Genomic DNA, 12,480 nt, shown 5'->3' on the forward strand with positions numbered 1-12,480 from the left:
TACCTCATCTCTCCTCCTCTTCACTCCTCTTCCCCTTCCTTCCACTCCTTCTCCTCCTCCTCCACCTCCTTGTCCTTATCCTCCATCTCCTCCTTCTCCTCCCTCTATTTTCCACCTCCTCATCTCTCATTTTCGTCCTCCTCATCATCATTTCTGCTCCTTTTTTCTTCTATTTCTCCTCCTCTTTCTCCTCCTCCTCTTTCTTCTCCTCCTCCTCCACTTCCTCCTTTTTTCTCTCCTCCTCCTTCTCCATCTTCTCCTCCTCCTTCTCCTCCTTCTTCTACTCCCTATTCTCCTCTTCCTCCTCCTCCTTTTCCTCCATCTCTTCCTCCTTCTCCATGTCCTCCATCTGTTTATACTCCTGCTTCTCCTTTTTCCTCCTCCTCCTTTCTCTTCTTCTCCCACTCACCCATCTCCTCTTTCTCCTCCTCCATATCCTCTTCCTTCTCCTCCCTCTCCTTCTCTTCCTCTTCCACCCTTCCTTCTTTTCCTCCTGCATCTCCTCCTCCTCCTCCTTCTCCCTCTCCATTTCCTCCTCCTCCTTCTCTCTCTCTTCTTCCTCCTCCTCATCTCTCCTCCTCCTTCTCCTCCTCCTCATCTCTCCTCCTCCTTCTCCTCTTCCTCAACATCTCTTCTCCTCCTCTTCCATCTCATCTCCTCCATCTCCTCCACTTTCTCCTAATCCCTCCTCCTCCTCCTCCTCCTCATCATCATCTTTCCTCCATCTCCTCCTCCTCCTCCTCGTCATCCTTTGCCCCCTTCTCCTCCTCCTCCTGCTCCTTCTTCGCCTCTCACGTAGTTCAGATGTCAGGATATTCATGCAAGGACATATCACCTGACCTGCGAGGGCTTCCACGTCTCCAGGAAACCCTCGCAGATGGAAGAGTCTGCAAGTTCTTGCTTCTCTCTAGCGTGTCCCAAAGCCCTAAAAGCAGAGCCCTTTTCCTCCATGATGCCGAAAGCTAACGTTGTCTCTCTGCTTCCTGTAACCACTAAGGATGATGCTGAATGACAGCTTCTCACAAAACTGATTGCTAACGAAATGATTGGTTTTGTGCAAAATTAGACTATCACTGGGAAGAAATGAACAAACAAATGACACGAGTGGGGTGTACTCTCCCCCGTTCTTGATCTTGACTTACCTACAAACCACTCCATCTCCTCCAGGTTGTCTCTGTAAAAACCATGGCGGCTTCTCCTGAGGAAGGCTTTCAAGGTCACCAGAGGATTGTGGACGTGCAGCTGGGACACAAAGAGGAGAAAGGGCCTGTCCTTGTTTGTGAAATTAGAAAACCACTGGAATTATGGACGGCAGATGATGGTGTCCACAGTGGACCTTGAATGTGCTGTGTCCATGACCTGGGTTCACCTGCTGGGATTTCACTGTGAGGGTTCCCCCAAAAAACTCATGAGTGAGACCATGCAAGAAAGTTCACAGGTAAAATGATTAGATTATGAGAGGTGTGACCTAGAAGTGGATTAATCCACTTGGATGAACTCACTGGGTGGTGACTGTAGCAGGTGGGGTGTGGCTGGAGGAGGGGATCCCTGGGCTGTGCCTTTGGGGTCTCTATCCTGTCCCTGCTGAGCAGAGCTCTCTCTGCTTCCTGGTGCCCTGTCCTGAGCTTCTCTCCTCCTCCAGACCCTTCTGCCATTTTGTTCTGCTCCCCTTGAGCCAGAGCCATGGAGTCAGTCGGCCAACCATGGACTGAACCTTGGAAACCATGAGCCCCAAATAAACTCTTCCTCCTCCAAATGTTCTTCTTGGGACTTTTGGTCACAGTGGCAATTTTGTCTGAGTAAAACAACATCCATGGTCAGTATAGTACAGGAAGATATTTTGAGAGGGAGGGACGGGACACCCCACCCATGTACCCTGTGTTACAGAACATTGCCATCATTATTATTTTATTATTAGGTGCTGCTAATTTCTGGCTTTCCCTAATTTATAAATTAAATATCTTCATAGGTATGTATGCATAGGGAAATAGCTATATATTGTAGTAAATGTATGAATATTTATTTATTACTTATATATAAATGGTTGGGTACTCTCTGGGGTTTCAGGCATTCCCTGGGCCTTGGAAGGAGTCCCTGATGCACGACCACTACTTGGATACTTTCCAGTGCAACCCGGTAACTCAAAGCAGAGATCCAAGTGTGGAAACCAATTCATATGAAGAGGTTGGGCCTTTCCTTTTTCTTCCTTTTTTTTAGCACCAGAGATGGAATCCAGGGTGCTTCACCACTGAGTCACTTCCCCAGTCCTTTTGATATTTTATTTACAGATAGAGTCTCACTGAGTCTCTTATGGCCTCTCTCAGTTGCTGAGGCTAGCCTCCCACTTGCCATCCTCCTGCCTCAGCCCCCCCACCTGCTAGGATGACAGACGTGGGCAAAGTGACTCCATAAAGAAATCCTTCCGCAAATACACTGTGGAATACTATGTAGCGATGAAGAAGGATAGCTTCCTTTCATTTGTGAATGAAGTGTGAATTTGGACCTTTTCAATGCACCTGCTGCTATGGGACCCCAGGGTAGCTCACGGCTCAGAACCTGCCCCCCCACCCCAGATCGTGAGGGTCCTCACCTTTGAATGTAGGCCGTGGCTTCCTGCAGCATCCGTCTGGTGGTGCTTCCCACATCAATGGGCTGCTCGGTGACCTGGTGGTTCCGCATGAGCACAAAGTTTTTCAGAGTCACAGGAACCCACAGCTGGAGAACCACGTGGTGAAGACGAGGCTGGCCCTGCACCCGACTGCGGTCCAGGGATCCGAGAGGAGGCCACTGAGTTTGGCAGCCGTGAGCGTGAGGACGCCCAGAGCCAGGATGCGGGTGTAGCGGCTGAACCGGGCAGCCACTGTGACCCCCAGCTCTGGGGGCCTGTCAGGGTCGCAGTCATTGATCAGGGTGAAGGGCAGTCCGTAGAAGTAGTGGAAGCTGTGGTTCAGTGGGTGGTGGCAGTGGTCCCCGCGGGACGCGCAGCTCATGCCCTGGTGCCACTTTCCTGCAAGTGGGGGTGGGTGGTCAGCCACACCAAGGGCACACGCTGTTGCCTGGGACAAAGAACCCTGGGGCCATTTGGATGTGGTCAGGGGAAAGAAAACCTCCAAAGAGCAGATCCTGAATCAGCAGAGGCTATGAGTGACCTCAACCAAGACTTGCTTTTGGTTTGGGGTACCAGGGATTGAACTCAGGGCCACTCGACCCCCGAGCCCCATCCCCGGCCCTTTTTGTGTTTTATTTAGAGACAGAGTCTCGCTGAGTTACTTGGGGCCTTGCTAAACTGCTGAGGTGGGCCTCTAACTTGCGGTCCTCCTGCCTCAGCCTCCCAAGCTACTGGAATTACAGGTGGTGGAGCCAGGCTCTGAAGAGCTTTCTGATTCCTTGGGGCTGAAGAAGATAGACAGGTTCATAGAAGGAAAGAAGGCAAAATATATATCAAAGAACCCCAAACCTCTGCAATGAGGAGAACTTCTGAACTGAAAACCATCTGAGAGGGCCGGAGTGGAACCAGATACCAACTCGGGAGGTGGAGAAGGATAAAAGTTTTTTTTTTTTTTCCTCCAGAGGAAATTGGTCCCTTGATAATTGGATGGGAGGGGAATCAGGTGTTCGAATACCTACAAGGCTGGTGGTATAGCCTTGCTCCTTTGGGATTTTTGCAAAAGTGGTTTCGTTGGCAGGAAGCCCGCCTAAGCCTGCGTTCCAATAGAGGACCAGGTACTCATCGTTGTCCATTCCTGCAGATCCCACAGCAGAGCAAGGTTCATGTTCCCTTTGCCAGGAACAGGTCTTAGCAAAGGGATTCTGGGCACCAGGGGACAGTGGGCAAGAATCTGGCTGTCAGCACTTGGGGAAGGTGGGGAGGTGGTGCTCTGGGTAGGGAGTGGGTGCAGATCAGAGAGGTTGTTAAATGTGCTATTGTGCACAGTATGACCCCACCACTGAGCATCATCTGCCCTAATGTCAGCTGCATAAGTTGGACACACCTTGCCTATCATGAGAACCAGCTCAATATATCTATCTATCTATCTATCTATCTATCTATCTATCAATCATTACCTATCTTCCAGGTACCATTATGTTGCATCTATCCCCTTTCTATCCACACATCATTTATCTGATAATAAATAATGCACCTGTATGTGCATTATGCATCTGTCACCTTTATATACCTCTATCACCCATCATTAGCTATCACCTGTTCCTCTATTATCTATTGACAGGATTGCTATCAATTGAGCATCATTAATCCATCTTCCTTCATTGACAGTATCACCATCATCATCTATGGAGCATTGTATCTCACCTGTCAATGACTGTATTTCTGCTTCTCATCCACCAATGATGGTGGTCATCCCGTCCCAGAAGGCTCCCTCCACACAGCCTACCAAGGGCACCTACCTGGCAATTTGATGAGACAAGAGCTGGTATGTGGAAAATACCAGAAGGAAAAGAACGTTTCTCTAGTACCAGACGTGCACAGACATTTGTGTTGAGTGTTTTTTCCCTGAGCAATTTTTTTCTCTGAGTATCAGCACGATTCACGCAGAATCTGCAGCGTGCTGTGTGTCCCAGATCAGCTAGGGATGATCTTGACCTCAGGAAGAGGTGTGTGGTTATCTGTGACTCCCATTTGATTAACCCAGGGGTACCTAACCCCTGAGCCCCATCTGTAGCCCTATTTTGCATTTTACCTAGAGACAGGGTCTCACTGAGTTGCTTAGGGCCTCCTTTTGGCCGAGGCTGGCTTTGAACTCGTGATCCTCCTGCCTCAGCCTCCCAACCGCTGGGATGACAGGCGTGCGCCACCGCGTCCGGCATTGTGTGTGGGTTTTAACACCCACGGGGCTAAGGGTCCTGAGGGGTGAGGGCATACGAGGTCCTGTTCGGAGCACACACTGCAGGAAGGTGACAGGAGGGCACATTAGCTTTCAATTTCCCAGTCTCTGCGGGATCACTACCCAGCTAGAGCGGCGATAGGGTCCAGGCTGCAGCCGGGAGCTGCTGTACAGGGTCCCCACAACACCCACCTGATCCGAGTGGCTCTGCTCGGGGTGCAGAACGGGGGGCCGCCAGGTGCGGGGTGAGTCTCATGCCCTCCTCCACCAGCCGGTCGATATTGGGGGTCCTGAGAAAATCAGATGAATATCACTTGGGAAAGGGTTGGGAATGCTCTGGGCCTCAGACGAGGCCTGCATGGAACTTCCTGGGGCTGCGTGGCACCTGTCTTAGTGCGCCCACTTCTCTAAGTTTGCAAAGGACAGATGAGGCTCACCCTGGGCGGTTCCTCCTATAGCCCTCCCCCCACCTCAGCTGTTGCCAAAGCTACAAAGGGCACCCCAGATTTTGAATTTTGGCTTTGGCCTGGGGGGCTGTCACACAGACACCTTGCCTGTTTCACTTTCTGGGGGTGATGATGTTGCACAGTGAGTATAAACACGGGCTGTGAGGGAAGCTTTTGTCCAGCTGGGGAATGCCGTGGGTTCTGAGCCCAGGCAGTCTGGGCTCATCCAGGACCTTGGGTGGGTTCGGGGTATGAAATGCACATCTGCGTAGTGGCATTCTCCTCTTAGGGTGGGTTATGGGAACCTCTTGTCACAATAACTCTGTGGTTACATCACAGGGCTTCTTAGAGGAAGATGGACCCCAACAAAATTACATTTTTGGCTTTTTCTTATTTTTTCGGGGGGGGGTATGCAACCCAGGGGGCTTGTGTGCCTTAAATATCCCACCAGCATCCACGAAGGGTGCACCCTGAGTTTCCTACCAGGTTTCTCAGGTGCAAAATTCAAAGAGAAGATGAAACACTTCACCTAAGAGCTTTTGCAGTCAGACGTGCAAAAATAGATTGAGAATCTCACTATAGATAGGCATCCCAAAGGCAGTGACCCAGCCCCTAGAGCTCACGGAATTCCCCATGGACTGTCAGATGACAGGTGCTAGTCTCTTCCCTTCTACCTTGGAGGAGGCTGCATCTGGTGGAAGCTAAGCTATAAAAGCTCAGACCTTGTTCTTCACGCACCTAAAGCTGACCACCTCAGTGGCCCCCCGTAAGAAAAGAAAAGTTTTGCTTCCCTGAGGACAACTGGAAAAGTGCAGAGACACTGGAGGTGTCCCACTTTGGGATGTGGTGCTATTGGTGAGCAGCAGGTGGAGACCAGAAATGTTGTTCAACATCCTACAAAGCACAGGATGGGCCCATCACAGAGTGATCTGGGCCAGTGTTCCAGTAGGACCAAGGTTAAAGAACCTTGTCAGTCCTTCCAGCCAGCCAGCCAGCCCACCACCCATGCACCCATCCAGCCAACTATCCATCTGCCCGTCCATCCATCCATTCATCCATCCACTCACCCACCCACCCATTCATCCACCATTCAACCATCCATCCATCCATTCATTCATTCACCCATTTACCCATTTGCCCATTCACCCACCCATCTGTCTGCCCATCCACCCACCCACCCTTCCATCGATCCACCCATCCACCCATCTACCAATTTGCCAACCACCTATCTGCCCACACATCTATCCACCCATCCATCCATCCACCCATCTACCAATTTGCCAACCACCCATCTGCCCACCCATCCATCCATCCACCCACCCATCCACCCATCCATGCAGGCAACCATCTATCCATCCATCCATCCATCTATCCATCAACCCACCCACCCATCCGTCCATCCATCCACTCATCCACCGATCTATCCATCCATCCACCCACCCACCTATCCACCCATCCACCCATTTATCCATCCATCCAGGCAACCATCTATCCATCCATCCAGGCAACCATCTATCCATCTACCCATCTATTCATCCATCTATCTACCTACCCATCCATCTATCCATCCACCATGGATGGATGGGCAGATAGACAAATGGATGATACCTGGATGAAAACATGGACAGATGGGTGGGTGGAGGAATGGCTCATTCATAAATGGATACATAAATGATGGATTTGGGGTAAAATTCTAGTGATTTGCTAACTCTGAGAATAAAGGACTCAGAACAGAGTACAATTTTACAAGCCTGTGTGAAATCCTCTACACAGTTTAGCCAAAATAAGAAAATATCCCACACTCTCTAAGATCCTCTGGCCTCCAAAGACCCCCATTCAGACCTTTTCCTTGGCCCCATTTTTGGCCCTAGCTCCCCCCCACCCCACTAAGATATGCTTTTTGCCCTAGTCTCCAGTCATACTGGGGATCAGGGCTTCTGATGCAGCCAACCATCCATCCATATCTGTGAACACAGGATATGCCAGTATCTTTTGGAATCACTGCTTTCAAATCCTTTGGGTCTGAACCCAGTTGTGGCATTGCTGGGTCAAATCATGATTCAATCTTAAGCTTTTGAGGGGCCACTATATTGTTCTGCAAAAGACCACCTGGAGCCCCAGGAGCTGGAGAGTCAGGAGGAGCCTCCCTGGAGCCCATGGAGGGAGCTCAGCCTGGGACTCTGGTCTCAGCTTCTGCCCTCCAGGGCTGGGGGAGGGGTGGTGGTTCCTGGATTACATTTAAGTCTCTGTGTTTTTGGTTATTTATTACAGCAGCCACAGAAAAACCCTTATAAACTCAGCAGGGCATCAAGTTGTTTGAGAGGGCTAAGACCCTATTTTTACTCTTGGAGAATAATCATTTTTGGTGCTGAATTCTGCAGCACTAAGAAATTTCATTTGCACTGGTCGATTTTAAGTGAATTATTCCACTAAACTGTACACAAGGCACAACCCCACGACCCAAACTACACTCTACCTCAGTGTAAGGTTCCCATAGCAACAAACATCCCAGATGCCCAGATCATCTGCCAAGATCAGCAGGATGTTTGGCTTGGAAGCGTTAGGTGGTTTCTGCTCACAGGTCTGCAGAAGCCAACATACAAGGAGCAAAAGCAGCACAGTCTCTGCAGAGGAAATAAATGTACAGGATTTGGCATGCAAAGTTTACACCATGCATATGTAGATGTCAGGCTTCTGGTGAGGGCTTGAACTGAACTCCTATAATGCCAACTGAGCCCCAAGAGAATTATCCAGCTGTGGGAAACCTCTGGTTTTGCACGGAGTCCAACAGCCCAAAATAACCAGGGTGGAATTCCTACTGCTAATGGCCAATCAAGACTAATGCTGAGAGAGGCCCATTTTCTCCCTGCACCCAAACTGGAGATTCTCAGCAAGCAATCAGAAACTGAGCCCTCATAAGAAAGTTCCCTCCACTTTAACCCCATGCGAACAGCACAGAGGTCCCCTCTTTATCCTCTGGAGACACATTCCAAAAATCTCAGAGGATGTTGAAAGTTCAGCTAGTACCTAACCCTATATAGACTATACTTTTTCAGTATATATAGATGCCTGTCATAATGTATAATTTATAATCTAGGCATAGCAAAGGATTAACGGTGGCAAATGATAACAAAACAGTTGTAACAATGTGCTGTGACAAATGCCTGACTTACAAGTTTTTCACTTTCTGTTTTTTTCCTTGTTTATTTTTGGACATCGGGCAACTGAATCCTGGGAGATTTCTGAGTGCATTTGTGGTGACATTTGTCGCTACCAACACCCCAGGGTGACCCTGGAAACACCCTTTCTTGTTGTGCAAGTCATGGTCTCTTTGAATTTGTTTTGTCACTAAATGTGTCCTCTGGGTTAAGGTCATTTGAGCTCAACTCTCAGTAAAGCGGGGGCGAACGTGGGGTCCAGAGCCTGAGGCCTGCCACTTGGGGTCCTCAGCGGGTCAGGAGGTGGCTGATGGTTGGCAGGCGCCTTGGTCCACAGTGTGAGGTGCTCCAAGGCTGCGCCAAGCATCAGACAGGGCACTAGGAGGACCAGACCTGCAGGGACACTAGGATTTTAAACCACAGATGGGGGATTCAAAGCAACCCCAGAGACACAACAGCAGGCAGAGGAGAGAGTCCCTGAACAGGGGGCCAGGCGCCCCACTGCCCTAGAGGTTACTAGGAGCTTCAATGGTGTCCTGGGCTCCACCTGCCCCAGGACCCAGAGGTACTCAGCTGTCCAAGATGTGCTGGGGGTGGGGCAACCGGGGAGGGCAGGCGGGCGGAGTCACAGTGGGAGGGGGTAGCCGAAGGGAAGGGGCCGGGGCTGCTATAGATCTTGTGCGCCCTGAAGGTGGGGGACTGGAGGATGATCCTACTGCTGGAGGGACAGGGACACCAGAAGGCACAGTGGGCGGACTGGAGGACCCAGATCGGACTGGGGTGTCCTAGCGCTGGGAGGAGGACCCAGCTGTGGCAGCGGGGCGGGGATGGAGGAAAAGTCAAGGGTCTGCACCCTGTGGTTTTTAGTGAGCAGTGTGTATGTGTGTGGGGGGGGGGTCATAAGGCCATGCACAGCTGCGCAGGGGCGGGATGGGGGAAAGTCAAGGGTCGACACCGGGGGAGGGTCATAAGGCCCTGCACAGCTGCGCTGGGGCGGGATGGGGGACTTGGGGGCCAGGAGCAGGACGGGCCGTGTCCTAGAGTGGGGGGTGTGGGCGTGCTGGAGGTGGGCCAGGGACAGGCCTGATTATTGGGCACTGCGGAGCTGGGGCTGCTAGGGGAACGTGCCCAGGAGCTGGATGGGGCCTTCCTAGGGGGACAGGGTGGAGGGCGATGCAAGGGCGTGCTCTAAAGTGCGCAATGGACTGCAGGAGGCTGAGCAAGGGGCGTATCCTAGAGGGGGGATGTGCTGGGGGTGGGGCAAGGGGCGTGCCTCAGTGTGAGCGGCAACGCACAGCTGAGGCTGGAAGGGGACACTCCCAGGAGCCCACCAGGGCCTGTCTAGGGGGAGACTAGGCCTTAAGGTGGGGTGGTGAAAGGTGCCTGCCCTAGGATGGGGGGCTGGACATGCTGGGGGCGGGACAGGGGCGGGCCTTAGTGTTGGGCACTGCGGAGCTGCCCCTGGGTGGACATTTGGTCCCAGGAGCGATCTGGGGAGTGACTTAGGAGGGGAAGGGACGGCGCAGGGGTCCAGTGGCGGCCCTAGTGTTGGAGGGACCCTCAGTGCTGGGGGAAGGGGAGAGAGGCCCCGGGGGAGGGACAGCAGTGGCTTAGACTGTTCCTGGGGACTCCCCAGCAGCAGCAGGGAGGGGGCGCGGGGTGTGCGGGGGGGGGGCGAGAGGACACTCATGCAGGGCCCCAAGTCGGGACCAGGTGGTTTTAGGGAAGTGATAGGGCGAGACGGCCATATGGGGAGAGGACCGGACTGGAGGATCAGCTGGGGGTCAAGACCGTGTTGGGGGTGGGACAGGATTGTGTCTTAGAGTGTGTGACAGGCCATGGCTGGGTGTGGGGACCAGGATGGGACACGAAGGGCTTCGAGTTTATTGGGGAGAACTCGGGCTTCGGCCTGCATGTCTTAAAAAATGAGTGTGGAGGGTGTCACAGCCTTGTCAGGGTGGGGCAGGGGACTTGCCTTATAGAGATTGTAGGACTCGGCCCAGGGGAGGAGTCCCGGCTCCGAATGGGAGGGGCAGAGCGGGTCTTAGTGGGCGGAAACTCCAGAGCATCTGTGCCGACCTAATGTGGGGGACACAGGCCATGAGGGGGCAGGGAGCAGGTCTTGGAGGGGTTCGGAGACCCGAGAGTGGGGAGTCGAGTCTCCAAGGCATTGAGGTGAGGCGTGTCACCCCGCTGGATCCTGGAGCGGCCCCGCAGGCGTTTCGGGCGCAGTTTCTGCGTCTCAACCCAGGCCCCCCCTCCTGCTCGGGGGGGCCCCCCACCTCCCTCTGCCCCCACCCCAGCGCTGCTCTCTGGGCCCCCGCAGAGAATGAGCCTGGGACTGGGTTTCGGTGACTCACCATTTCCTAGCACCTCAGCTTCCTTTCCAGGGTCTCTCGCTCTTCCCCTCCCCAGGCCTGAGTGGCTGCGAGTCCTGGGATCCCGAGCACCTGAGCACCTGATGGTGGCCAAGGCGCGTCTCCTGGGCCTGCGAGTGCACCTCTGCGTGGATTCCATGGCTGCGCACTGGCGCCAGGGAAGTACCTTGACCCCAGATCTGGGCGCCATCCTGCCAGGGCTGGTGTCTCCGCCCACCAGGCTGCTTGGTGTGCTCCTGGACCCTGGTGGCTCACTTAATCCGATTAACCTTCCAACTCTGGGCCTAGGGAGTGGCTCCTGCAAACAAGTTCTCCCAGGTCCCCACCACCAGTGAAGCTGGGGCTTCTGCATCTGCTTAATCTGGATGGGGCACAAGCAGGGTGACTCCCAAGGCAGCCAAGGCAGTTTAGGGAACATTTATTTTTATTCCTTCCAAGGGTCTTGGGACAGCCCCACCCCTCTCATAGAATTGGTTCGAATTCAGCTCCACCAGGTTCCGCATTGGGAATCTCTAGGGTGCTGGACTCTTGCTCCTTTGTGCACGCAGGGCCTGGGTTGAAGCCAGAATTAAACCGGCAGGGAAATGGAGTGAGAACAATTTTGATGAGTCTGGCAAGTTGGAGACTGTTCCCTGAGAGATTGAAATGTCAGTTCCTTCAGAACCCTTCCTCCACCCTTGAGCCAATCTGCTGTTAAAATAGCATGTCCCAGGAATTGCCCCTCCCTACAGGGAGCTACAAGGTTTTTGATTAATGTGTCCTTGGCTGCTCCATCCTGTCCTTCCCCCTTCAGCTCTACTGGTTCCCACCTTTTGACCAGCTCGGGAGCATCCTGTGCCTAGTCATGTTTGCAGGAAGGAGAAAGATAAGGGGAAGAGGACTGGAGACCCAAGGAAGCCTAGGACATATAAAAAGGGCAGAACACTTTGCTTCTTGGGATACCAGGAAACCAGCCTTGGCCTCTTCTCCCTTCCAGAAGTCTGTGTTCCCCTTTTTAAAATAAACCCTGCTTTATATGCTTGCTTAGGTGTGCTTCTCTAATGTTCAAACTTCAACATGTGGGAAAGCAGAACTCCTCACCAGTAACCATGGTATCATATTTGGAGGTCCTACGGAGCTCTTAATGCTTAAGTGCAGTTAGTGCAGCTGCCACTCTTCAAGACTGGGGTGAAGGGCTTCCCTGCCTAGGCAGCTATCAATCACCTGTTCAGTACAGAGCAGGCATGTTGCGTTCTGCTGAAGCTACTTCCCAGTTCTTTTTTTTTAAATTAAATTTCTCCTTTTTTCCCTGGGGTTTTTCACAATCAGGAATTGGTGAAGGGGTTCCTGTAATCTGCTGTTTGACAGGGTCACAGTGTGGGAGATGCTGTGGCAGGGCCACACCATCTGGAATCTGAAACCATGGGGAATGTTAAGTGTTTTTTTTATGATCCTCATGATGTAGAGAACAGGGCATCTATCAATAAAAATAAAAGTACGTGTTCCCTGAGAATGCAGGAAATTTTCCAGAATGAGACCAAGGACACAATTGAGACAGGCCCCAAGATGTGTTTCAATATCTCTCAGCAGACAAAAAATAGTGTTATTCCTTAAGAAATTCACAGGAAAAAGATTACCAATCAAAGTTCCCAAGAAAAAAGTTCCCAAGAAAAGC

General features: G+C 52.1%; 1 pseudogene across 1 annotated transcript; it reads right to left on the reverse strand.

Moving 5' to 3' along the window:
• Positions 1-1,142: 1,142 nt before the first annotated feature.
• LOC308640290 (arylsulfatase D-like) lies at positions 1,143-11,016 on the reverse strand (annotated as a pseudogene). The gene is made up of 6 exons: positions 10,899-11,016; positions 7,767-7,914; positions 5,017-5,134; positions 3,624-3,743; positions 2,591-3,007; positions 1,143-1,279 (listed from the first exon to the last, which is right to left on the reverse strand). The product of its transcript is annotated as an arylsulfatase D-like (transcript).
• Between the last annotated feature and the right edge of the window lie 1,464 nt (positions 11,017-12,480).

This window comes from Spermophilus citellus (genome assembly GCF_964194105.1).
Source record: "Spermophilus citellus genome assembly, contig: SCAFFOLD_600, whole genome shotgun sequence".
Lineage (NCBI taxonomy): Eukaryota > Metazoa > Chordata > Mammalia > Rodentia > Sciuridae > Spermophilus > Spermophilus citellus.